The sequence below is a fragment of the Chelmon rostratus genome, chromosome 6, assembly GCF_017976325.1.
Source record: "Chelmon rostratus isolate fCheRos1 chromosome 6, fCheRos1.pri, whole genome shotgun sequence".
Lineage (NCBI taxonomy): Eukaryota > Metazoa > Chordata > Actinopteri > Chaetodontiformes > Chaetodontidae > Chelmon > Chelmon rostratus.
This window is the reverse complement of record NC_055663.1, coordinates 11,101,477-11,124,450: the sequence shown is the minus strand read 5'-3', so window position 1 is coordinate 11,124,450 and position 22,974 is coordinate 11,101,477. Positions and strand designations below refer to the sequence as shown.

The following is a 22,974-nucleotide window of genomic DNA, read 5'->3' as shown; positions in this document are numbered from 1 at the left end:
TCCAAATCGTTTCAGTCATTTACAGTACCTCCACTCTTTTCACCGTACACTAGCTATTGTAGAAAATTGTGCCTGCCTAGTCTGCTTAGAGGAAAACTCCAGGGCCTTTATCTGTCCTGAACAATTTCACATTAAAGAAAGACCAAGAGGTGCTGAGGCTGCGGCATTACTAGATATTGAGTGCTCGTTAGTCACCCTGCCAAAGCCCTCAATAGCTGTTAAGTGCTAGCAGATACTTTGACCACTTCTTTGGGAAAGTTTAGAGATTATTAATGAAGTCTTTAATGGGTTCAGTGTGCAGTAAAAAGAACTTGAAAGGAAATTTAATCACTCCTTATTTTTGGTTCCTCTTAGAAATGTTTCCATAAGTTTGTACAAGCAACTTTTTTTTTTAATCTCTGTTGGCTCTTTGTCTTCCAAGAGAACGAAAAATGCTGTTTTTGCATTTTTAAATTGAGTTAAAAATGGAGAAAAAAATTATGAATCCAGAGCAGAGAAGCGCACTGAATATGATTTCATTCTCTTGGATGGCTTTGATGAATGTTGGAGAAATTTCGATACAGTACTTTTAAGAGATGGTTATGTGCCCAGAACTTAATTTAATTCCTCCACACACACACACATACACGCACAGAGACACATTTTTTTTTTGACAATATTATCTTTTCTTCAGGCATGTCTAATGCATCCATCCATAAGTAGCAGAATCACTTAGCAGCATTACAACTCGAGTCTGCTGGAATAAATCAAAGTGACAAAACTGCGACATCAAATTTGATGTCGCCGTTTTGCAGGGCTGAAAGACTGGTGTATTAAAGCCAATAACAGAGGCTGAAATATCAATAAAAATGGAAGCTATCAACAACGGGTGCTCCATTGCATCTTGTGAAAAGAAGTGGCTTCATAAATGCCACTCCTTTAGGCTACAAAATCCCACTAATTGGTTGTTGCTTAGGCTATGGATCACTAAACACATCATCTAGTCTGCTGAATACGGCATCACCTTCTCATTCAGGATTTTCCATGATGTGCACTGACGGATTGGTTACCTTACAGAAACTAATCCAGTGTTAATTATTACTAAAATGCAGCATTATCCCCACATGTACTCAAGTGGCAATGGACCAAAATGGTGTGCAGCCATTAGGAGTAAACAGACAGACACCCTTGAGTGATGCATTAGGTGTCAGTCAGCTTTCATGAGCCGGGTTATTCTCTGCAAATGCGTTTTCTGCCAGTGCTTTAAGTGTGCATTCACCCGTGATGTGGTTGAGCTGAAGGTGTTGCTCGACAGACAAAGAGCCAGAGCAGTTATAAAAGTGTGATAGAATGTAGATGTGCGTGTCTGGGTGGTGATGAAGGTGAGGGTGCAACGCTGTGTGTGTGTGTTGTGGAGGTTTGAGCGACATACTGTATATGTGTTGCGTGTATCCATCAGGGAAATGTAAAAAGAAGTAAGGCTTAAGTGGAACGAAGGAAAAAGAAGAGTGCCCTGGAGAGAGAAAAAGAGGGATTGCGTGTCAGAGAGTGTGAGAGATAGATATGTGAGAGGACGGTGGGGGTAGAATATGGGGTGAAAAAAGAGCAAAATGTGAGTGTGAGGACGATGGAGCGGAAGAGGGAAGGAAAGCGAGAGGGAAGCTGATGGAGATGAGGGATTAGGGAGAGTGGCAAAGCCATTGAGGAAAAAAAAGATAAAACCTTCTGGATTCATTGTGTGGAAAGACAGGGAATCAAGGGGGAGGACAAAGGAGCGAGGGAAACAGGGAGGTGGAAACGGTAACCGGAGAAGGGGTCATGGGTGCCGGTAGAGAGAGAAAGCCCGCAAAGAGAGGAGGCGCAGGAAAAGATGAGAAATAAGCAGGAAATACAGCGTCCTCTGAGGAGGGAATAAACAGGCAGAAACCTGAGAGACAGGTGCAGGAAACAAAAGGAAGAGCTGAACAGAGAGTGGATGTGGGGGAGACGACGGGAAACAACAAGCTGAGCGATCAGGATGAGTGGATTGAAGTAGAGCCAGAGTGGCGAGGTGGGAATGAAACAAAGCAGGGCAGACAAAAACAAAGGAGAGAGAGAGTAAGGAGAGCAGGAGTGTGAATGATGACAGGAGAGGGAGGGAGGAGTGAAAAACTGCAGGGGGAGATTTTACTGTCGGGGGTCATACTTGAAGCTCAGAGATTGAATAGGGGGCCTGGATTAGTCCCTGCATGCAACAGTGGTCTTATTCATAGTAATTACTGGATTCTGCACCATATTTCTCAACCGCTGTCTTCTCTTTTTTTTTTTATTGCTCTCTCTGCCTCCTCTGACTCTCTGACTCACTCTGCTCATGTACCATTAACCTCCCATCAACTTTTCTCAGTTTTGGCGTTGGGCTCCCATCTCCACCCTTTTCTTATCACTTCTCTTTACCACTTCACCTCCTCATTCCCCACTGTCTTGTCTCCTCTCATCATGGGCTTTCTCCTCCCGCCTCTGCTCTCCGCTTCCTCTGGCAATCCACTTTGTTCGGATGGGCAATGCTTAAACGCACTGCTCAAGATGATAAGACCACTCTGTTCCTGTAGTGGATTTTTTTTTTTTTTTTTTTTGGTATTTTAATCATCCCCTCTAACATCCTCTACATCCTTTTTTTACCTCTCTGTCTCTGCCTCGCCCAGCCTCTCCCTTCATGTAGTTCTCGCTGTTTGATAGTGTCATATGGACAACCGCATGCCAAAGGCACGTTAAAACCACGGCTCAGGGAAAAGCACGAGATACAGTGAACAATAGAAAGAGATTTTTGGGGTGTGTTTAACCTTTGGTCCTTCTCTTAAGCAGCTTTGTTTGATGGACGGTGTGCAAAAACAAGGACGAGTGTGCCTGCAGAACTGTGTTATACATCTGTGAGGTGCTGGCCTGTTCAGATTACAGTACGATTGTGACATTGATGGAGAGAGAAAAAACAATATATTTGTGCAAAAATGCATTGCTCTGAAAACCCAAGAAAATGCCTTAATTATTGTCATATTCACAAAAAGCAGCATTAGCCTTGGGCAGCAAACTCAGACAATAAGCAATCTGAGCTGATGAGTTATGATGAAAGTGAATACTATATTGACAGTCAGTGTAGTCCATCAATGCACATTAGTCCCCATCTAAATTAGTTCTCACCTGTATACGTTATGTGAAAGTTCCAAACAAGCATTTTCTTTTACCACTTTCACTTATTTTTCTGCTAATGGCTATTTGGAGCAATCCAGATCATACATGCCTGTTATGGACCTTATTATAGTTGTTACCTATTACTCATCCTCTATAGGCAGATTTTAAAGTTCACTTAAATTCATCTCTGTTCATAAAATTTAAATATTTTAGAATTTTTTTCGTGCCCTAACCCTAACCCTTACATTGTCTTAGATGGAACTCTAAGCCTTTGCCTCTCCAATTACAGCTTCAACTCTGCGCATCAAACACGCAAACGTCATCAGCAGCTCCGCCATCTGACAAACTGTTTCTGAGTTAAGTTTGCTGTAACTTTCTTCATCAACATCCCTGAGCCATATAAAACGTCCTGTCAGCATTTGACATCAATCTTTATCTTGGCAGGCTAATGTTGGCTAACATTATCTAGCACGAGTTATCAAGTTGTTGGACACAGTTAACGGATAAAACACAAGAAAAGTAAACTTACCGACTGACGACACGTTGGCTCGTACTCGCTGTGTCCGCAGGATAAACGGGTGGAGCAGCGTCGGCTGCTCTGGAAGAACGGCTGGCTGACTGAATCTGTGTTTGTGAGACGAAGGTGGAAATGCTCAGACATGGCGCAGACTGCTTTTTTCGCTCATAAATTGTCTTGTGGCATATTAAAAAACCCAACCTGGACGTGTTAGCAAGGTTAAAAGTTTGATTTTCATTAGACGTGGTCTGTAACATAAAGCTGAATGTATATGTACGATTTGAAGCAATGATTCACAGCCATAACTTATCAGCGATCAGGATGGCATGACGGTTATACTTCGGTCTGCTGGTTTGATAATCCCCTTTACTGCTTGAGTTTATTATCTGAAAAATACAAGGCAAGCTTTTTCGACTCTTAGAAAAGACTCCAAACGTAGAAGACTGCAAACAAAAGCCTGCAAATGTCAGAAAAAACACAACAGTACATTAAATGTGGACGCCGGTGAGTATGCCGTATGAATACATTTGCAGGCCATTTTTAAATACATGATCGACATATTCATCAGTACACTGAGTAACAGTTCCACACAGAACTGAACCGAACAAAAAAGAACTTGCAAGTGGCTACAGCTCAAGAATCCCAAGACAGAGTGAAATTTCTGCCCTCTATGAGAAAGTCTTCCATAGCTGTCATCCAAATGTGTGGGATCCTAAACCTGCACATAGCCAACAAGAATCTCAAGATGGAAGTATATTGAGACTGAAAGCGGACAGTCGTTCTCATCTTCTCCAGACTGCAGGATTATTGCATTTGGAAAGATGACTATCTTTCAGATTTTTAAATAAGACAGAGAACCACACACACACACACACACACACACACACACACACACACACACACAGTGTTCCTCAGAGAGTGTTCCTTCATCAGGGTTGTCTGCCATCGTGCAAATGTTGAACTCTTTTTACCTGTTAAAGCACCTCACACAGGCTGTAATGTGCATTTATTTACTCTTGTAATTGTGAGACACTTCTTTATGTGCCTTTTTCTGTTGTATGTGCTGCACTATAGGCGATTTCCTTGTAGACTATGCACAATAGGTGTAGATGTAGACCAACTGGCTGTTTTCCTTTGGGACGGCTTTGAGTGATGTTTTATAGTTGCTAGCCTAGTTTCTCAAAGCCACATCTTCCAGCTCCACGACTCTACTGGGAAACCTTTTAGCAGCATTTGAATTCAAATGTCATCAAGACCACAGAGCTGTGGTTTTCTTTGGCTTGTCTTTTTTTTTCTCTCTCTCTCTTTTATTAAGTTATATTTTCTCTCCAAGAATGTCTTGAAACATTTCACAGCTTCTAAAAGACGGATCTTGTTTTGCATGCATATGCTGGCAGTTCACCTTTTAAAAGGTAGTCATTTTATTTAAACTCATGTAACCCTTTGTTCATTTCTAATGATAGCATGCTGTTTTTTTCCTGTGGCTCCGTCTGGGGATCAGTTGGTCTGTGCAACAATGAGGTCCCGAGTCAAATATTGCAGATGGATGCCATTAAATTTGGCACAGACATTCATTTTTCCAGAGGATGAAACCTATCTGACCTTAACATCTTATCTAGCATTACAAACACGTCACAATCTCTTAATGGTGCGTGTTAGCATGCCAACATGAGCTGCTCGTCAGCTCAGACCATTGAGGATCACCTTAAACGGATCAAAGTTGACTCCAGTCTAACAGTGTAGACCTGAGCCTAACTATTTCTCGACTGCTGATATCTCTTAATTCTTATCCATGCAACAATTTTCTTTCCTGAAGAAAAAAAAATCGATGAACATTACAGCCTTGTTTGCAGGCCGTAAAAGCCTCACTTTTATGGCCCACTGTTGTTCAGTTTCATGCATACTAATTCTTACCAAGTTTTGAGTAGGTTGTGTCTTATTATCCCACAATATAGTAAATCGTACATGCACAAATGTTAGTTTGTTGTTAAATAACAAAACTGACAAAAAAAGCAGAATTCTGTTGATGACCATGAAGGTTGTGAACAACAATAGATCAAGTATTAGATGTTTAGGAATCGGGCTGCAAGTTATGTCAATATGTTGTCTGATGATAGAAAAATGTCTGTTGTTTTGTTGATTTGATCATATCGCAAATCGCACTCTTTGCAGCACGTTTTTTGGGCCTTTGGACGATGCTTTGCGTTCCTCCGCACAGCATCGAGGAATCCAGGCAGGAAATTTGCATGAAGGCAGTGTCACTCACTGATCCGTACCGCAAACCTGATTTACATTACTTTCATTATGTTCAAGGGCCACACTTTTGTTCCGGTACAGATTGAGCAGTGTCAGGCAACACAAACAAACAAGGGGGAGAGTGACTGTGACACGGAACGGGCTTAGACGGACTTAGACCAGCCAAGACAAAATGAGCAGCTTTTATTTGTCAAGTAGATAATTCAAAATATACTAAAAAATAGGTCTTTCCATCTGGCGATTTTATATAAACTATTTGTGTATTGAATTGACAGAAAATGTACCATATCATAATATGTATTATTATCTGAATATAAAATAATCTATATAGGAATGTGAGATTTCGGCCCTATTTGGGAACACTGACTTGTTTGATGCCTTTCAGCACAGATCTGATATCATAATTTTTCTGTGTGTTAAAAACAGAACTACCTCAAGTTAAAAGTACACTGACTGCAAAAACAAGTATTAATATATGGTATGGTTTTAGCATGTAGAGGGGAATTGAGACACAGCCCAGTGCCTGTAATTACATCTGTGAGGGCTGTGCCTCATCATACAAACCCTCCACAGTCCGCTACATGATCGCACTCCCTAACACGGTATCATACGACTCCCTGAGGCTGCAGATGATGCATAGCTGGGGGGTGCATTATTAATTAGATGGGCATAAAGTTGACTCACTTGCACTGTGTGCCACAGCTTGACGTGTGGTCTGTCTCATCTGCGGTTGCGTGGGCGAGAGATTGTGTTTCTGTGTTACAGAATATGTGCGTGCCTGCCTGAGCTGGCACTGATGGATGGGATAATGAATAAATGTGCATATTTTCAAGGCATTAATTACAGAGATGAAACGGATACGTGTGCGAGTTTATAGCCGGGCATCAGTTACGCTGGAAATGATGCAGTAGAATGTCATCGTATACGGTGGCTGGCTGTTATTGATTTGGAGCAATCCAGTAACATGGCTGTGGAAACCATTAAAATGGGCTCCTGCTGAGAATAGAGCATATAGAGGATCAACAGGCATAAAGAAATGAATTGTGAAGAACTGACTTGTTTAATCCAAGCTGGGAAACAAAGGCATCTGGGAGGGAAGCGCAAAACAAACATTCATTGAGCTTTTAGTGAGCAAACGAAGGAAAGAGTCTAAACTAAATGCAGTGGGGGGTTGAGAGTGGGAGGGAAGGAATGAGCAAAAGATACCGAGCAGGTAAGCTGCACAGCAAGGGTACAGCAGGAAAAAGATCTGCCTCTCCCACTTATAAAGGTTAAACACACACTAAGCCCCACTGCTTCAACTCAGCCAATAAGCCACAGGGGTCCAAAGCATATAGCACATTTAAAGGTAAAGTACATGCATAATTGATTTTAGAGGCACTGATCCTAATTGGCTGTCTTGTGTTGAAGTCTTGCCCTTAAGAGGGCAAGAGGAGTTTCTTTTATTTCCTTCTGGTTAATGAAGCTGTTGCGTTTGAGATCGCCAGGGGAAGAAGGTGCCACGGACTGCCGCTCGTCATATCTTGGCGAGATATCGAACGTCGGTGTTCAGTCTCTTTGGTCTTCAAGAAGACCTCAGTCAGCTATTTCCAGATGTGCGCTCCACTTGGTTCACAGGAAGATGCAAATGGATGTGCAGGGAGAAAAAAAAAAGTGGATCAGAGACAAGAGAAAGATTGGCATGCAATAATGTCCAGGGACGACACAGGGATGGTGACATACTTAGCGTGCCTTCTGGTGAGGCAAACCAAGATCCCTGCTGGGATTTTTTTTTTCCATCTCCTCTTCATTTTTTCATCCAAACAGCTCCTTGTTGTGTGTTCAGACCTCACAGCATGCGTGACCGACATTCTTCGCTGATTGGCTCCATCGTGCCTTCTCAAACGTGAAAGGTCATGACTTCAAACAATTATCTCGCTCCGGGACCAGACTTATCTCTGACCTCCAGGTGCCAGCCTCCTCTTAGGCACTGATCCCCAATCTTTGCACGCTTCCTAAATCCTGACTGTCACACTGGGAGCAAATATGTACAAGCTGCACAACTGACCATCATGCTCCACTTCTTATCACTCAGACAGAGACCATTGATTCCACTCTAGCTGAAGCAGAGATATACGCAGGAGCCATAGACCTTCAGCAATGGGCTGTGTTGTTCTGTTGTTCGACTTTGATAAAAGACGCAGGGGCTCCTCAGGCTTCCACCGGCCTGACCAGGCCTTTTGTTGAAGGAGAGGGGATTAGATTGTGGAATGGGCATCAGGGGTCTTGCTCTGTTTCTTAACCAGGAAAAGAACAGGGCAGAGCTGAAGCCATGGGAGGACTGGCATTGTATGCGGCCACTGATATTCTATGCGTGTGTATGTCTGCATGGCTGCAAAAGACTTCAATGCTCTTTGGTGTGTCCATGTTTGCTTGTGTGCATATCCATTACTGTGTGCAAGTACCGTATGAATGTGTATGTGTGTGTGTGTTTGCAGGATTTATCCCACTTGATCTGAAGCCAGACCCTGGCCTGACTTGCCTGCGCCCCTCTCCTCTCTGAGCTCAGTCTTATCGTGGCATGGCCTGCCAGGATAAAGTGGGCCGCTGTACCTTTAACAGATAAGCCTTGAACAGGCTGTCCATGCCGGCCTTTGGCTGCATGAGCAGCAGTGGCTGGCCCTTTTGCATACTTGGATGCAATGGATGAGCACGGAAACAAACATAGAAACTGCGTGAACAGTTTGCTGAAGTAGAGATTTGTGTGCATACTTTTTATTTCCAGCTTGTCTTTTTTTCCTGACCTAGAGTACTTAAGCAGGTCAGATATATGCAGCAATATAGTATGGTAATGCCAGTCGATCTGAAAATCTGGCGTATGGTAAACTCTTCAGTGTTTTTACTGATGAGTCGGAAAATATACCCAGGAAGAAAATACCTGGAATTATTCTTCAACTGTCCTATTTTCGACATTGTTATTAAGAAAAAGGTCTCTATGCTCCTTAATTAATCCTGTCTGTGTAATTATGATCTCTGCCCCGAGAACTAAATCAAATGCTTTCAACTAGAACACTCTCTGAAACACAGTCTCCTGTTGCCACCACTTCTCAGTAGATAAATTTAGCAAGAGGAATGTGCTGCTTGTGTGCTCATGCATGTTCTTGTGTGTATTTGTAAGTGTGCATGTGGTTTTCCTGAGTGCGCGGTTTGTATCAGAGTTAATGTGAGAGTGCTGCAGCTTTAATTTCTCCTGCTATGAAAATCCAACGTAAACATTTAGTTTGACAGTTTGTCTTGTCTTGTACTCCATGTTGCGGCTCTTTGCGTTCAGATTTAAAGTCAAGATGAAATGAAAAATGCCCTTTTAACCCTTTAAGATCACATCCTCGGCCATATTCTGCACCTATTTAACAATATATGACAGAAAAATACAAGAAACCCATTTATTTGTATTATTATCAGTCAGTTTGATTGACAGTTTCTTCACCCGCCTCCCTGATGATGTCTGCGCTCATGCTTCATCGTGAAGTAAGACGTGCTGTGATTGGTCACGGTCATATGTGTAGTCTTGCCAGTCACCCAACCAAGACATGGCAGGAGTTTATGACACCGTGATCATTAGATCTGACACGGTGACCATCGTCAAAGACAGACAAATCGTGTAGTCTGATCCCGATTCATTAGTGGCACAGATTACTAAGATTCATTAGTTAGCTAGTTAGCAATCACATGGTACATCAGCAATGGGCTGTGGTGTTCGCCACCTCAAACCCTGTTCTGTTTCCCCAAAATGCAGCGGTTATGGGCCTAAAATTTCTTCACTTTGAGGAAAGTGGCAGCTCCAAATAGTGCGTTATACGTCTGGCTGCTCCAGTACCAGGGGTGATGAAGGTGTTAAAGGAGGCGAGTACTCCCCAACGATTGAACTGAGGCTACCATCCAGCTCTGAATCACTGTAATTCTCCATGTTTGTTATGACATGCACAATTCCTCCCAACATTATGTCACGCCCGCTTATCCTGTTTCGTGATATGGGGGCTAGATGCTCTTGAAATGCTCTTTCATCTGGACTTATGTATAATTGAACTGATATAATTTACACATTATCTTGTGTATTTGGAAAGGGCTCAGAGATATTAAGTGAACATTAAGAGCTCTGCTTTTGACACATGCTGAAATATGGTTAGATTAATTAACTCCGAACAATGTGAAAATGATTGGATTTTAACTTCCAGTCCGCAGTATTACAACTTTCTGCACAAACAGAAAAGAGGATGTCACATAATGCTCAATTGGATTAGTTTTTCCACAGAATCCAACAGTGTGTAGATAAGAACAAAAAAAAAGAGACAGTGGATCTTTGTGAGTGGTAGTGTCAGCACTGATACAATAAGCTGCACCACACCAACCTTTTTAACCAGCTTTAATCTCATCTGCAGACCTGCCTGTCACCAGGGCGCTTTGGGACAAACTCAGCAGGTAAACGTGCGAGTCGCAGCCCGAGAATGACTGACGGCTTAACTGCCACTTATACGATCAATACAGCTGACATCTACACGGGCAGCTCGCACATTCCACTTCAAACAAGGAGCAATAACCATGCACTAATCTGATCGCTGCAGTATGTGGATGTGAGGATAGCTCTCTTCAGAGGTTTGGGTAAGCACTGGCAGTCTAATAGGCATTTACACAAGGTTATTGTGACAACAGTGACAGCTACTGTACACACAGTCACAGCAAGTTTTTTTTATGACAGGACTATACTTGTGTTTTTATAATTAATAGCCCTTTCCTACACACCATTTTTGTAAGCAGTTTTAGATTAGATTTAGATTTCCCAGCAAAACAAGACACTTCCTTATTGATGTGTTGTTGTTATGACATTAGAGATTTGAAAGCTGCTGAAGTGCAATTGTTGTAATGGAAGAAAGTACAATATTTACATTATTTCATGCCACCTCTGGAGGCTTCTCCAGGGTTGGTCTCCCGAAAAAAAAGAAGGTCTCCTGGATGCCTCAAATGTTGGAGTTTCCCTGAATGCATCTCCAAAGAAGTGGTTTCGAAACATTCCTTATGCACATTTAAATTACCACGCAAAAGAAGCAAGCGCCGACCAAAAAAAAGGAAAGAGCAAGGACATGGAATTTCAAAGATGCCTCCTGTCTCCACAGGTTGATTCTCATACAGCATTGACATTAAACTTCCTAAAGGAAACTATTCTAAAGCTTTGAATGTTGTGGAAGAGAAAAATCTGGGGAAAGGTGCATAGTTAGTTGTTGGTTTAGGACGGGAGTGCTTTTTTTTCCAAGCTCGTGATGACAAGCAGACCTCGGAGTGCTTTGAAGAGCTGCGGAGCAAAGGTTTTAGTTGACAGTGAAACTTAAATTAGTGGTGAGCTGAACAAAGAATCTAAAGATAACACTCGGGGATGCTGGCACTACAGCACAGTCCTCACTGCTATACTACCCCAGTTATTAAAAGACTAGCCCTGGTACACCCTGCTGCTGCCAGACTCTCTGTAATAAAGCTTCTTTTTGAGTCGTTTTTCTCCTTTGCCGTGTGCCTCGAAAATAGTCGTTTTTCTCCAAATAACCATGTGACAGCGTCATTTGCTGATCAACTCAGCCTTATCCTCCTCTGCATCAAACACGGTCTTTCATCATGGCTTTTTTTGAGGTTGCCTCTGGTAGCTCTCGGATGACCTTGTCTCTGACTTCTAATAAATCCAGCTTATGTTAGAGGCCAGCTGTAATGGAAAGAAAATGTGGGGTTTTGCATACATTTCAGGTGTTTTTATGGCTGAGGATGTTCAGCCGCAGTCCTCGCATACTATTTTTGTAGCTCTCTTCCTTCCTTCAGGACACACAGCAGATAAATGCGACTGGGTATTTAAATTCACTACTGTGCTTACATAATTCTCTTCTCACCGATGTTAGCATATAATGGCATGCTTTATTGTGTTAAATCATCCTCTTGGCAGAAATATATTTCAGAGAAGATGACAAAACCCATTCACTTTTATATATTCACTTTCTGTTTGAGCTTAATGAACATTCTAATTCTCTGTGAATGTCAGCCTGAGCTCTTCTTCAACATTCAGCCCCAAATAGTGCTAGTCTGTATTGTATGGAAGTTTTATGAGTCACTAAAACCAATTTGCCCTCAACAGTCAGACGTCCCATATCAGCCCCCTGTCACCGAGGCTGTCAGATGAGTCTGCATCTCCTCTGTGACTCCCGCGTGTCATCCTGCCTGCTGTTTTGTCAGTCTAGCTGCAGGCTACAGTTTATAATAGTCTCCTGTCCCTCCTGAGGAGCCTGGTAGAAGCCTGCAGATCCCATGCCTGCAAAGGCACACAGGCCCGAATAGTGTTCCTAATCCCCACAGTCTTATCACTCATCTCCATCACATCTCGGCTTGGGGCGTCGTCTCTTTGTGCACATCTGTCAGGCGTGTGCGAGTCCTGTCCATGTCCGCTGCCAGGCTAGCCTCCGCCCCTTCCTAACTCACCTCTCGGCCCCCCAAAGAACAGTTGCCATGGCGACCGTGCCCATCAGGTTTGGAGGGAAGTCGCAGCCTCTCAACGATCCTGAGCAACCTCTCACCCTCCCCATTCTTCCTTTTCCCTCCAGGAACTAAATAGCCTATCCCTCACAGCCACTGAAAGGGTTTCTAAAAAAGAAAAAACAGTTGAAACTCCCACTTCTGCTCCTCAGTTGAAACACGCAACATGTTACAAATAGAACCTCGGCTGACGCATCTGTGTTTGTGCAGCTCCTGCCGAGTCTGATTCTGTGTGATACACGAGCAAAAGTGATATTCATAGCCCATCTTTTCACCAGCGTTCCGACGCATGTTATTCATGAACACACCTTTGAGTCTTTACCCACTGTCTATCTATCTGTCTCACTGCTCTCCCATGTTCCCTCAGCAGCAGCAGCATTAAGTCCTTTGTGCTGTAGATCCACCAGCAGAGGCTTTGCCTTTATTTTAGCTAATAACTTTTGTTCATATTGCTGTGATATTACTGTTGCTACTTCTAACAATATAATAAAGTCGTGATTGCAACAATTCTTTTCCAGTCATATTAAATTAAGTGATTAACAGGAATTGGTTGTGATTAGAGGAAGTAGGTTTACTCACTTCCTACGGTGAGAAGATCGCTCTGATATTTATACACTTAACGTGAAGCTGCAGACAGGTTAGTGTAGCTCGGTGTCAGGAAGAGAGCAAACCTGCACTGCTCAAGCAATAATTATCATGATTTATGTCACTTCCAAGTAGATAATACAGAAACACATACATACTGCACTGTATATGCACATATATGCTCACAAACACTTGAACCAGTAAACATACACATACATCATCCGTAGATTAGGCCGTAACTATATGGGCAATATCATCATTATAGTAAAGCTGTAGCTGTAATCTGCACTGTTGTTGGTCATTAATTGAGTATAATATATTTAATAATTATAATCTTTAATCTAAATGCTTGTTGTAGTTGTACTCACTTTATTTATCAGCGGTGCCACTTTTTTAACCCCTTCATTGCTCTCTATTATTTTAATGTAACACTTTGTCAATAGCTGCACCTTAAGTCTTTTAGTCAATAGTTTTCTTTTCATCTGCCCTTCAATGTCCCTGCTATCCCTCCACTCTTGTCCTCCTGCTCCTCCTCCTCCTCCTCCTCCTCCTCCTCTGTGGATGTTCTCTCGATGCTGAAGTCATCCATTAACTCTAACCCACCTCCCCTGCAATCTTCTAGCAACTCACAGTAAGCTGTGACTGAGTGTTATGGGGGGGGGTCTGATAGTGGCAAGCAATGGAGCGGACAAGTTATTACAGGACAGGCAAATAGAGGCCCGATGAAGCATGAAAACCTCCCTTCCCCAAAGCACCACTCAAACACACACACACATACACACACACACACACACACACACACTGGGAGACACACAGACAGACAGACGGACAGAATTAGAGACAGGGATAAAAACAAGGGCAAACACATATGACACGTGCACTTTCCCTGCTCTCTTCCATGAAACCATGAAGACATGCAGAAGTTCTTAATGAGAAAAAGGGAGATAGGCAGGCTTAGAGTACCATGCACACACACACACACACACACACACACACACACACACACACACACAGCCTGCCCATTAATTCCTTCTTCTCTCTGCATGCTAACGAGAACAGACATATAGTACATGACAGGGCACAGCAACAGGAACGGGGTGACAGCATGGGACATGAATATTAATACAAGGATGCCGAAGGGATCTGGAACAGTCCTGTCACAGAACAGTTAACATGCTTTGCTTCCCAGCGTGGCTTGGCAGAGCAGCTTTCAATCAATCAATCTTTCATGTCCCACCAGGGGAAAGTTTGTTGGCAGCGAGGTTTTATGGAAACAATATCACATAACAGAGGACAACGAGGGTGATCACACATGGGGAGAGCATGAAAACCCTAAGATCGCGGGGGAATAAGGGTTTAAAACAAGATTAAATAGTTCAAAAAGTTCTGCAACCAGCGTCCCATTTTCCAAAATGCAAGAGTTAAATGTGTTGATGGCTTAAATCGCAGCCTGAAATTATTAAGCAGTTGCTCAAATCGCTTGGGCAGGTCAGAGCGATAAAGTATTTAATTTGCCACAAATACATTGTGTCAAGCGGCAGCCTAATGAAAAATCCAATGTGCTTTCATTGAGGAAATTGGACCTGTGTTTGCAGGTCTCTGCCAGATAAAATATACCTTCGTGTATCATAGTTTCTCAGCGAGGACGCCTGTATCGAAAGCCATTTATCAGTGTTGCCTGAGTGGAAATGTCTCATCGGTGAGGTGCAGTGCACAAACAAACACCATACATCTGGAGCGCAATAGTGAAAACATGTGAGCGGGGATGGAGGTGAGACGTGCGCCCCATTTATGTGGGGGAATTAAAGTTTGATCTGTATCCGGGTGTCTTATCTAGATGATGAAGATTGTACGTTAATGGAAGGTGCTAAGGCACATAAACGCTATCAGCATGTGACTGCATCAGCCAGAATACCCCTGGGGTTGATCTGGAGCTTGCAGAGTGATTGGATGCATCAGACAGTGTCCGCTCATGAGTTAGAAGTAAAATCGAGACAGATTCTGCTCTGCTGCGAGCCAAGATGATGTACCGAAAAAGGACAGTTCTCATCTTCAAAGTCAACAAGAAAACACTCGAACAATCACAGTTGCTGCAAAATACAATTGCTGTAAAACCAACTTGTTTTCGGGGGCTTCCTGTAGAGACAGAAAAGGTACAGTCTGTGCAGTAACCTCGCCCCACATGTTTTTTGGTTGAGAATAGAACCTTCTGCCTTTGCAACATGGGCATAAAAAATGTACGAAAATCACAACGCAGGCAAGAATGCAAACAACAAGCAAGAAAAATCGCTGGGAATAAATGCCGTGGAGAGATTGTGTTATATTCCAGATGCAGACTGAAGTTTTACAGCAGGCGTGAATTGGGTCAAGAAAGACGGTAAAAGCAGGATAGTTTCATTTTTATAATCCTTTTTAGCAAAGTTTATGGTGACCATAACCACCAGTCACTTTTAAGAGTTTGTTTTTCACCCACTAGATTCCTCTCTGCTAGTAGTGGAGTCTGGAGAGAATAAAGGCACGAGTGCACCAAACAACCCTCAAGTTGCTGTTTGTAGTCCCCCCCCCCCCCCCCCCCCCCCCCACCCCACCCCCCCACCACCACCATTTTTGTCAGATTTCTCCACCATGTGGAAAGGGTTTAGTTAGCTCGCTCTGGACCAGGATGAAAGGATTGCTGGGATTTTGTTTGTGTTGCTGTTTTTACTCGTACGAGCATCTGAAAGAAGACTGTGTGTGACTGTGTGGGTGCGTGGTTGTGTTTGAACTTTGTTTCAGATGAACTTACAGTATGGTACAGTAAGTTCGTTAGCTATAGGTCAATGAATGCACATGAATGCATGTGCCTGGTTGGCGTGCACTCTGTAGGTTACTTGCATCTGCTTGCAGATGTTTGGAGGCAGATGTCATGCCTCCTCAACCTAGTGCATGCACTCCCTCTACTCTGGATGCACACCCAATACAATGGATAAAGTGTGACTGTGCCTGTGCGTGTGTGTGTGTGTGTGTGTGTGCTGCCAAGTAAACATGAGAACCGTCTGCCCCCTGGTGGTTTTATTCTCTTCTCATGGTCCCTTCACTCATGCAGGATTTAATGCGCTGAGCTATGAGCTGAGCCTGTCACTGGTTCTGCGCCTCATTTTATCACTCTGTCTTTGTGGGTGTAACTGTGGCAACCGAGCTGCCAAATGAGCCAGCAGCCCCACACCTGTAATTAGCGTCAGCCAAAGTGACTCCGCAACAAGGGAACGCACCGCTGTGGCCGGCCTCTATCTGCAGAAGACAGCCGTACGCGACACCCGGCAGCAAACCCTGGAATGCTGAAACCAGAGGACGATTACTTTTTTCTCCCCACTTTGGACTCCTTTTAAAGATGCCACTTTGTGAATGTGAAATGAGTCTTCAGTGTGTAGGGGAAGTACAGCACATCTGTGCAGGCCCCGTCGTTTCCCTCAGGAATGAGCCAGAGGGGGAAAATATCTCCATTCCCTTTATTCAGAGGCGTTTTAAGTGTGGCAATTAAGATATGTAGAGTCTTTTATTAGCCCGATTTCTTTTCATTTTATTTCACTCATTCATCTTCCGATGAGCGTATCCTGACAGTTGTTAGTTAGCATATTCAGTGGAAGGTAGCCAATAAGGATAAAGGAATGTGCTCAGAAAAAAAAAATGCTTGTATCTCAGCAACCCAACAGCATGTCTGCTGTTGATCTGCAGCATAGTTTGATTAAAGATGGACAAAGGAGTGCTTCAGAGCTTGTTTTAATCACTGCCTGCTCAATAGCCTATTGTACGCCAGCACTCACTTTGCTTCAGTAGCTGCAAACAATTTTCTATCTCTGGCCATGTGCTATGTGTGCACCAATACTCAGTCTCATCTTGTTCTGTAGCACATCTAAATAGATTTTAATTTCATTTTTAGCTAAGAAATATTTTGACGAGACTTTTGATGACTAAGGATCCCTTAGCTTTGGTTATTGAAATATACAATTGAAATGAAAAATGCATTTTTTCCATGCTATAATCCTGTGCAGCTATGTGCATTTATTTCTTGGCTTCCTAAATATGTGTCAAATATGCTGAAATATTTTTGGTGACTCATTGTGAACTCGGGATAGTGTACATACATTTATTCAATCAGATGTGCTTTTGGGCAACAGGCTAACTCATAATACAAAACCCCTCTTGACCGTGAGCTCAGTGGTTGTAGTAACTAGCAGAGTGATATGGGAGGCGTTTGGATCTAGGTCGGTAAAAACTTTTTTTAGATTTGTAAGATTGCACGGTTGAGGTTTAATTAGTCAAATTCTCCCTCATCCTCCCTCTTGCAACAGGAGGGAGGTCGATGGAAGCAGACAATCATCCACAGCTCCATATTGCACTCTATTTGCTCAGCCACGCCCACGTTTGAGCCATCCAATAAAATCTGAAGGATTTGATCTAAATCCCTCTGGCCACTGTACACATTTCATTTCACTGGAAAATATGTCACAGTGTTGAAGGCAAAAGACACTCTAACTTCCATTTCACTGTGACTTTAAGACAAAGATGGGTACATAGCAGGGCATTTTCATCTGAAAAATAAGCGTGCCCGTGCATTTTTTCTGAACAAGCATATATAAACATATATTTGCCATTTCTTGTTACTTAACAGCCATTAAATACTCTTATATACTATGATTTATATGATTTGGTTCCTTTTATTTCACACAAAAGTATAAGAAAAGAAGGAAACTGTCTCAGGAAATAAGGATCATTAGCCAGGTTTGGAAAGGATGGCATGAAGCGAGAGCAAACGAGAGCAAAAGTACAAAAAGGGATCCAGGCAAAAAGAGTGCGTTCCTGGCACTGAAGGCACGCAGCAGGGGGCCTGTGTGACTGTGTCGCTTCTAATAGATTTAAGGCTAGTTTGGAGCAGCGTGTGTGGAGTTCAATTTTCTTAGTCTGTGGTAGAGGAGATGAGATGTATGCACATGATAGGCTTATTTAAAAAGACACTATATGCTTATCTTGCCTCCCCCTCCCTCTGTGTCTACTTCTGTCCACTCTCAGTTCCTCTCCTCCGTCCACTGTTGTGCCGTCTGTGACCTCTCTATGTCCCTATAATTCTCTCCTCTCATGCAGGGGTAATAAGATTGATGCAGGTGGTAGATAATGAAATGCAAAAAGAGTGGTAGACTATTGGAGGGAGAAAAAGGAGTGAAAGAGGGAACAAGGAGGGAGAGTGGAAAGGGAAAGAAAGCAGGAAAAGATTGAAAGAGAGATTCAATAGGTTTTTGCTTTTGATAAGCGTTTTATTGAGTGCATAATACAGGGTGAGTGCAGTTGTTGTATATCATAAAGACAAGGTACATGTCATCTCCATGACAGTAAATTACCAGCAAGAGGGGAGCAGAGTGGAATAGCGGGTGGAGAGGAGACGGGGGGAGCTTTGGAAAGCACAAAGCAGAGGGGGAGTAAGAGGGAGGCATTAGAGCAGAAACAAGAGGGGAGAACAAAAAGCTCAGGAGTGGTGGCGAGGAGGCGGGAGGGGAGGACAGGGGATGGGAGTGGAGAGATGTGGGGAGAGGGCACTCTGATGTAATTAAAGTGGTTGAGTTGAAAGGCTGCACCCCACCCCACCAGCCCTCCCCAAGCCTCCACATATGGAAGGTTTATGAGTTTATGAATACAGTATAGAAGCGCTGTTAGAGGTGCCAATATCAGTGGGAGAGGCGCAGAGTGAAGTTATTGATGTGGAACACAAGTGTGTCTATGTGCAGCACCTTAATATTCCGAAGGTGGGGTGATGTTTGCCCCCTCCAGATGAAATCCTGATAATTTAGCACTCACTGGTCCCCTGGCAGAATGGTAGTAGTGCTGTGTTTCACAGACTGCTGGTATTTTGAAAAGTTACACGACAATGAAAATGTAATAACACTCAAAGTACTGTTTGCTTTCAAAGCAGACTTACGTCAAGCTATGTCTAGCCATCAAAAATGGTCCATTCCTTCAAATTCTATTCAGGCAGACCATCTGCAGACTGGGTCCAACGTGGAAATTGTTGCAGTATTTTGTTCATACAATTGAATAGTCAGTGTCCAGGTCAGTTTGGTCAAGTTTGCATTTGTACAATTACAAATGTATCTATCTATTACTTTTGGCTTTTTCAACCATTATCATTAGTTTTGTTTTATTAACCATGTGTCCATTACTTTTAGCTAGCTATTTCAACCATTTATCTATTACTTTGGCTTAGCATTTTCTGTTTATCCAATGGTCTATACTTTTAGTTTATTATTGATCTACCCTCATTACCCATGTGTCCATTATTTTTAGCTAGGTGCCATTTATCCATTATTTTGAGCAAACTATTTATCTAACTTTTAGCTATTTATTTTAACTATTTATTCATTACCTTAGTGAAGTATTTCAACCATTTATACCTTTCGGTATATCAACTATTTGTCCATTATTTTTAGCTAATTATTTGTTACTTTTAGCCAACTTCAACCTTCATCTATTACTTTCAGCTAACTATTCGAACTTTCTGCCAATGAAAGTACCCTTTCGAGTACAAACACCCATCTACTACAGCTTGTATCTTGACTGACTGTAAGCCTGCAGCAGGTCTTAAGAATTTCACTTTTTGATATGCCACTCTAGAATTGTATGAAACTGGACATGCTAAAAGGAAAGCTTCCTTCACTTTGGACTTTCTGAAGTCAGCAGCATCCAACAGCTTTGCCATTGGTCGACGGCACGATTGTAGCCTACTTGAGCCTTTCGTGTCAAGTTTGACAAGACAGGAAAGCCTCTAGTGAGCTTTGATGTCCAACTTTGATCTTGACAGTTCCATCAAATGAATTTGATACAGTAACACTGTCAGAGAGGCCGGCAGGACCAGGCGCTGCGAGGAAGCGCAGTGTGAGCACGCCATTCACAAGAAGTTTGGGTGAAAGCCAGTAAAACATAATGATGCTTTGACGACTGCTTTGAATGACCTGTCTTATGTATGTGGCAGTCAGATGGGTATTAGCTTTTATTTTACAGGAGGCAACATGTGCTGAATATTGATGCATAGAATGTCAAATAACAAGATTGCATCAGAGTTGTGAGTGTGTGGCTTCTCCCTTTTTTCCTTTGATATACCCTTTGATGTGTGAATCCATTCTTCATCCTGAGTAAATTTACAGGTAAAGGTAAGATTTGTAGATAGAGACCAATAGTAACATACTGAGTAGTATTTCTGCCAATAAGGTATGAGGTAATAAGGTATGATTAGGAGTTTTGAATCAGAATTGAATCAGAATTACCAAAGTTACTGTGAGACCCCCCCCTCACGTAGCATTGCGTGTGGCGATCACACCTTTCTTTGTGCTGTGACTACTACTAACAGCTCCAACTGTAACGCGAAGCTCAATCTCAATCACACACACAGCCGGGGGGGGGGGGGGGGGGGGGGGGGGTGGGGGGCAGAGAAAGAGCTTGCTTCAGTCTCTCTCTCTCTTTTTCTCTGTGTCTTTTCATCTCCTGTGTGATTTGAAACAGCCTTTTCAGGCCTCTATCGCTAATGTACCGAATAGGCCCCCATTGTTAATGTTACAGCATTATGAGCTCCTTTTGTGCATGTTTCTCTCTGCTCTCCGAGGACTGCACTGAAACCTGATAGGGTGGCAGCGGTGGGATCTCTTTATTTGTGCTTTTTACTCGGTAATTATGATAATAATTCTTCTTTGTTTTGGCCTTTCTCTGCTGAGAGTCCAGTTCATAGTTAATTGGTAGCGTGAAGGACTAGCCAATTTTAAATCACAAGGGAGGGGTCGGGGGGGCTTGTTTATTGGCTGGTGCCTGGTTGGGGCAGCGAGCGGGTGGGGCATCTGAATTAGATTAGATTTAATTAAGGCATGGGGCCCCTGACTACACAGTGGTACATTAATAGGCTGCATGCCAGGCTAGTTGTTGTTGAGAATTCAACAGTAAGTGCGCACACACACACACACACACACGCACAGACACACTGCTGACGACTCCCACAGGCCTTCAAGGTCAGGTAGACAGAGAAAACATGCAGCATGGTGTCTGGAAGAAAGAGAAAACAAGCTCAAAAAAAAACCCCCTTCTCTAATAATAACTTGCAGCTTTGTCCATGCAGGTGCTCTGTCAAATACTGAGCTCTAATAGTCTCTCTAACCCCCCACACCTTTTTCTCTGCTAAAGGAATAGTTGGTCATTTTGGGACTTGTTTTCTTGCTGAGAGTAAGATTAGAAGATCAACACCGCTCTCATATCCGTCAGTTACATATGAAGCCAGCAACTGGTGAGCTTAGCTTAGCATAACGACTGGAAACAGAGGGGAAAGGCTAGCCTCCATAAGGTAGCAGAATCTGTTTATGAGAACCTCTGAAGCTCACTGCGTACCTCATCATATGTCATTGGTCTAATCTGTAGAAAAGGTGACGCATTGCAGTGTTGCAGGGATGATGTGCCAGACTGTTTCTTGGAAAGGCACAGTCACTTCCTGGACTGGCCTAGACTCCAGGAAGTCGAGAAGCCAAGAAGTAGTCTGGCACAAAACCCTGGTGAGACCTCTATTTGTCTTTCTTTTTTTTTTTTTTCTTGTACAGATTAAACAAATAGAGCCAGGATAGCTGTTTCCCCCTGACCTGCATGCATTTACTTTGCGCACATGAGCATGACATCGATCTTCCGACCTAAATCTTGGCAAGAACGCAAATAAGCGTATTTCCCAAAACGTGGAGCTACTCCTTTAAGCACCGAGGCTTCTATCAGTGCATGATCTGAATTCCACTTCATATAAACGTCACTTTTTCCAACTTCTTTTTGGATCTGACCTATAACTCAATACAGTATTTCAGGGTCACACTGGTTCTGCGTGGTCGATCTCTCTGAACGCATGTAGCTCTAGCTTGTGTGTTTGGGGGATGGAGGTCGGGGGTCTGTACCCTGCGCTAAACACAATATCCCCCAAGAGCCTGTAAGTCTGCATAAGCCTAGAATGCTTCAAAAAGCTCCCATAAGGCTTGGCAGCTTTACAGTTTCAGGGGATTTAATCCTTACAGATGGAAGCATTTTCTGACTATTGATTCAACCTCCAGATATCTTGTAATGGTCATTTCCTGGCAAGCTTTCTGGGCAATATCCTCGACTGTCTGCATGATGGCTAGTGGACAGAGATGTGATACCTTTTAAGCGTATATTAGACAGTAATGCACACAGTCTTTTAAGCAGAAACCTAGAAACCTCTAACACAGACCACTGAAAGTACTTCAAGTGAGTGTTTTGAACTTTTAGGAGGCACACAGAGGTTTGATGGTTACAGCCCCCTGAGGCATTAGTGTAATTTGAACTGAAACAGCAACTGTAAAATACTTTTATCTAGCTCGTTCCTCATTAGCACAGGCTCACTGCAGCTCCGTAATAAACAGCAGTCCTTTCACTCCCCCTCTCTCCTTAATACAACAGTACTGTCTGCTGGTAAGCAGCAGAAACTCCATTTACACGGGCCTCACCCTGAGTGCCTGATTGAAATTCTTACACTGTAATATCAGTCAGCGGAAAGTGCTATTCCCCTCATCCCATCTGGAATAATAAGCTGCACCGCTCTCTGGCATTACAGAGGTCCCTTTCCTCATTTCAGGCGACGAGTTGGCTGCTCTGCATCTCTCGCTGCTGGCCGCGGCTCACCACGTGAGCCATAAGTTCCCCGGACTCCTGAGTAGTTTGCAGGCGCCCCCTCTCCCTGCGACAAACATGGTCATCTGTGACAGCCCCCGGTGTTCGTCTGCCTTCTATCATCTACAGTGCAGAGCAGCTCAAGTCGTGTTTTATTTGAAAAATGCTGTGAGCTGTTTCGTCCTTGCAAAGAATTATTTAGCCTCTTTGCTCTGTCTTTCTTCGCAGTAAAGAGTGAGGTCCCTCCGTTTGAACTG

At 43.1% G+C, this 22,974-nt stretch overlaps 1 protein-coding gene across 1 annotated transcript in view; it reads left to right on the top strand.

Annotated features, from left to right (window-relative positions):
* ldlrad3 (low density lipoprotein receptor class A domain containing 3) overlaps nt 1-22,974 on the top strand; it is a 73,517-nt gene that overhangs the window by 47,061 nt on the left and 3,482 nt on the right. The window lies entirely within an intron of this gene.